Source organism: Cebus imitator, unplaced genomic scaffold, assembly GCF_001604975.1.
Source record: "Cebus imitator isolate Cc_AM_T3 unplaced genomic scaffold, Cebus_imitator-1.0 Scaffold184, whole genome shotgun sequence".
Classification (NCBI taxonomy): Eukaryota; Metazoa; Chordata; class Mammalia; order Primates; family Cebidae; genus Cebus; species Cebus imitator.
Window position 1 is genome coordinate 2620785 of NW_016107499.1, and position 5347 is coordinate 2626131.

The 5347-nt window shown below is 33.6% G+C and overlaps 1 protein-coding gene across 1 annotated transcript in view; it reads right to left on the reverse strand.

Annotated features, from left to right (window-relative positions):
• The window catches only part of SLITRK6 (SLIT and NTRK like family member 6), a 14263-nt gene extending 10675 nt beyond the window's left edge, over positions 1–3588 (reverse strand). Inside the window, exon 1 of the mRNA XM_017545987.2 lies at positions 3462–3588. The gene's annotated coding sequence lies outside the window, so the exon portion shown is untranslated. The remainder of the gene's footprint in view (positions 1–3461) is intronic.
• Between the last annotated feature and the right edge of the window lie 1759 nt (positions 3589–5347).

Below are 5347 nucleotides of genomic sequence, written 5' to 3' on the forward strand. Positions count from 1 at the left end.
TTTTTTTGAGAAGGAGTTTTGCTCTTGTTACCCAGGTTGGAGAGCAATGGCGAGATCTCGGCTCATTGCAACCTCCACCTCCCAGGTTCAAGCAATTCTCCTGCCTCAGCCTCTCAAGTATCTGGGATTAAATAAAGTAAAGGCATGCACCAGACCTGGCTAATTTTTTGCCTTTTTAGTAGAGACAAGATTTCTCCATGTTGGTCAGGCTGGTCTTGAACTCACGAACTCAAGTGATCCGCCTGCCTCGGCCTCCCAAAGTGCTGAGATTACAGGCATGAGCCACCCATGCCTGGCTTTATCTTTCGAAATTCTGTGCTAGATAATTTTCAAATTGTGAACTTAGGGTGTTCTTCCATGTTTCACTGGAAGAGGTGACAAAAACACTTTCTAACATTATTTTTTTTGTTGTTGCATAAGAATAAGAGCATAATCATCATGGATATCTTGACTTCTGCTAACAACATACAATTAAACCAAGGGACTAACTTTTAGATGAGGAAGAATAGAAAATGATTCTAACTTTTGTAATATACACACGTCTATAAATAAGTAGGTCACTGGCACAATGTCCATTATGTATGACTTCTCTCAATAAAATGTCTATGTGCTTTGGAGGAAATGTAGATGATAGATTTAATATTTTATGGATATATAATGGATAAAAAGACTATAAAAAACACTATGGAAATGCGGAGGAAGAAGTGATTAACTAAGTCACTTTGTGGAATTTGAGGAAGGCCTTACCACGAAGATGACATTGAACTGAATGGATGTTAGGAAACTTGCCTTTTGCATTGTACCTTTAACAAAAAGTTTAATTTGTTATGTAAGTCTTATGTTTCCTTCAGACTTAATTTGATCTAATAGCAAAGGTATAAAACTGATAAAAGGGAGTGCTTTATTCTAAGAGAAGTTTTGTAATAAAAACTTCCTCTTGGTGGTTTGAATTCAATGAACACAAAGAAATTCTCTGATATCCTTGTTTAACTTGGCAAAACCTGAAAGAAAACAAAACAATAACTTTCCTCTGAAAGCTTAAGCTATGACCAGTCTGTCTTCATGTAAATCCTATTGAAAAATTTCATAAAACTTTTACTTCAAATGGAAGACTAAGCAAACCTAAAATACAATAAAATAAAGCAAACTAAAAAAAAAAAAAAAAACCCTGAAAAAGGAACCAAAAAAAAGTGAATAAATGTTTTCACGATACATAATGAGCAATGTGCAAAAAAAAGTGAATAAATGTTTTCACGGTACATAATGAACAATGTGCAAGAAAACAAGGTGCATTGGAATAATGCTAGATTGTGAGTTATTTTGATTGTAGGGTGACACTCTAAGGAAGGGCTTAGGTCTACTTCATATTTTTTCTCCATAATACTATAGTGTGTATTGCACATAGAAAATAAATAAGTAGTTTATTTTGTATGTTCTCACTGTTGTGTAATCTTAGAACAGTTACTTCCTAAATACATTCAGAAATGCATTTAGATAGATTTTTGTCACCTGTATAACTAAATGCTAAAGATCATTATTAAAAATTAAAAATAAATAAATCGATCCCTGTATCTTTGCAAATGTTGCTTGGTAATTGTACTAACACAATCTGTGCAACTAAATTATTTTATATTCTGATGCTTAACAATAATAGTAGGTAAACACCATGGACTTAAAGATGTTTGATAGATCAGATGCTTGGTGAAACTCCTGCAGGACATATTACATTCCTGGATGTCTTCTATTGTCAATCACAAATCATACATCACTGCCTCTGCTTATCACTCATTGCTCTCACTGCTGTGTCACTGAGGGATGCAGACTTATTTTAATAGTTATAACCTTTAAAAATTGTAATATACAACCATTTTACAAACAGTCAATTGTATTTATTTTAACTTAAAACAAAGCTGTCAAAATCATGATTTTCCATACCTAGCATAGCAAGACATTTTTTTTTACTATTATTTGAGATAATCTCTTTGGAGATTATCTCCACATAGTTGAGTGAAAGTAATCTTTTTAATTTTTCTGCTTAAGATGCTATTCAAAAACCAATTGCTTATTCCACATATTTAATGTGAATGTTTTTTTAGACATCAAAAGAGAAATATCTAAAATGAGAAATAATTTAAATAATGCCAATAGCAACCTAAGGTTGCTATTGACTTGCAAACTTAAATGCCAAACTTTACATTTGTCTGGATAGAAATAAAATACTTTGTTACGATTGCATCTATGTGCTATAAGGTATACATTTGTTGAGAAGCAGAAGTGCATAGTTCAACAGATAAATTGGTATATTTTAAATTTTGCACTTTTTGACTTTATAGCTATGAAATCAATATAAAAAGACATTTGCTGAACGATTACTGCCATCAATGGGTATTATATTTACGTGGATAATGAATAAATTATTAGTGACAGATTTTACTGAATGATGTTGGCTTGTTTGTTGGCAGAAATTTTACTGAAAAATTCCAATATAATATAAGGTATAATATATCTTGGTAATGACATTTTTAAAGTGTTGCATAACTTAGAAAATAAGCATTTGCATTAGAAAGAACTCACTAGATACCAAGAGAAAGTTGTTCGTTTGGAATCAGTCTGTAGTCAACAAACAAATACATTTCATTTAATGCGTGTGTGTGTGTGTGTGTGTGTGTGTGTGTGTGTGTATGAAAAATGTAGGGCATAAAGATAATATGGATATTTTTGTAAATGTTATCTTTTTGATGATTTTACTATATACATCTTACCTCTATCAATCTCCACTATCTCTTCTAGAACAATTTTTCTTTAGAAGATTTTTTAAAAGTTTGAGTATGCCATAAAATAATACCATGTATATTTTCTGTTTAAGAAAATAAGGGTAGTATTAGCTATAATTTTCATGTTTCCATATACTGAAATAGGACATAAGCTATTATGATATAATAATACACAAATACTAATATGATTATAATAAAACCAATACAATCTATTAACCAAAAAGCTCTATGAAGTTATACCTGTTTAAATGGACAGATTCTGTTTGGTTTTTCATAAGGAAGAGAGGAGAAGTGACCTAGTAACAATCTGCAGGAGGAAATAACAGATAAAATGTGGGTATCTTTTATCAAATTTCCCTGGGCCATATAAATCAAAATTCTATCCTTGTAAAATATTCATTTGCACTGAGTAGGATTTCAAATTTCTTTATTCAAAAAAAGTTTTGAGTTTGGAGTCACTTGGCTACAGAAAAAGAAATAGTCTGACACATTTTGTATCGTTTGCTTGGGGGGAGCTAATAACAATCAGAGAGACATTTCTAACTAGCAGTCCCTCATTTTTTCTGTAGCTCCAGCATACTGAAATTAAGAAGCTCCACAGCTTCAAACAATTATTTTATGGCAAAATCATATTTAAATCTTAGCATGTCTTTCTTAAGAAATGAATTGATTCAAAATAGCACTTACCTGCTCTTCTTTCCTTTATCTAGAGACACGTCTTCCACAAAATATTACTAATCTTTGATATTAGTAGAAATAACTTTTTAAAAATCCTTGATTTGGGGGAAGAAGGAAGGAATGAAAACAGGATTTTCAATCTAAAACCAACCTTGAAGATTTGTATAATATTAATAGGAGTTAAAAGAATTCCAAACACCTGCCTTGGCTTAAGGCATTTACACTCTTTTAGCACCCTCTAGTGGATTCCTAAAAAATTCTTACCAACAGAAAGAGTTGGACAGTATGCCACTACGGTTAAGTTTTACTCTAAATATATAGATGATGTGTGTAGTTGTTCTAGTGTCGGCGTATAATTATTATTCTGATGTTTTAAAAGTAGATTTGGAAGCTGGGGAGAGATAGCAAGGGGAGAAATGCCAGATGTAGGTGATGGGGAGGAAGGCAGCAAATCACACTGCCACATGTGTTCCTATGCAACAATTTTGCATGTTCTTCACATGTACCCCAAAACCTAAAATGCAATAAAATAAATAAATGGGAAAAAAAGAAACAATGAACAACCAAATATTAATATGACCGGAAGCAAGGTATTACAGACTGAATTTTTAGGAATCATTGACCATCTCTGTTGTGTTTATTATTCAGCATGTTCTTGTAAAGATTTGAAGGTTTATCTAAAAAAATAAGAGAGGGAGAGAACATGCTGCACTTATTAAGTAGAATCAAACTATCCTACATTTGTTTTAACTTTGGGTATTTAATTAATAATGTTAATAAAAATAAGGCTTATGTATACCTGTGAGCTCTCCACATGTATGTTACCACTGTAGGTAATCTACACATAGTCACCTTGTTATCCTTAAAGATACCTATAGGTCAACTATTACAATGGGAAAATTGAAGCATATAGAGGTAAGGTAATCTATTGCCACAAAATAAGGAGGCAGGATCTAGATTTTCACTGATTCACTTCCCTCTGGCTTCTGAATTTGTTCATTCTGCAGATGACTGCTACTGAGAACAACAGTTTTAATTAGTGGATACAATTTATAGAAATATCACATTGTGGTTAACATTTTTGGCCATCTTTTTCAATGAAAATACTTTTTGAAAACACATTCCATTCAATATGTAAGCATTAATGTCAATTGTGGGCAAATCATTGCATCAGTTGAAAATACAAAGATGAATCATGTATATTTTTAAACACATATATAGGATTCATATACAGATGGTCTCCAACTTCAGATGGTTATTATTTTTCAACTTTATGACAGTGTGAAAGCCATATGCATTCATTGGAAAGCTATGGAATTATCTTTCTGTGCTGAGCAGAGCCAGTGAACAACTCCCAGTCAACCACCGTGATCTTGAGGGTAAACACCTGACATACTATAGCAGGGCGCTCAAGCCCCTGGCCACAGACTCGATCTGTAGCAGTTAGAAACTGGGCTGCACAGCAGGAGCTGAGTGATGGGTGAGCCAGGGAAGCTTAGTCTGTATTTACATCTGCTGCCCTTCACTTGCTTTCACACCTGAGCTTCGTCTCCTGTCAGATCAGCTGCAGCATTAGATTTTCATAGCAATGCGAACCCTACTGTGAACTCACATTCAAGGGACCTAGGTTACACACTCCTTTTGAGAATCTGATGCCTGAGCAGCTGTCACTGTCTCCCATCACCCCCAGATGAGACCTTCTAGTTGCAGGGAAACAAGCTCAGGGTTCTCACTGATTGTACATTATGGCAAGTTGTTCAATTACTTAATTATATATTGCAAGGCAATAAATGTAATGTGCTTGAATCATCCCGAGATCATCACTACTCCTCCACTTCCCCACTCCCCTACTGGTCCATGGAAAAATTGTCTTCCACAAAACTGGTCCCTGGTGC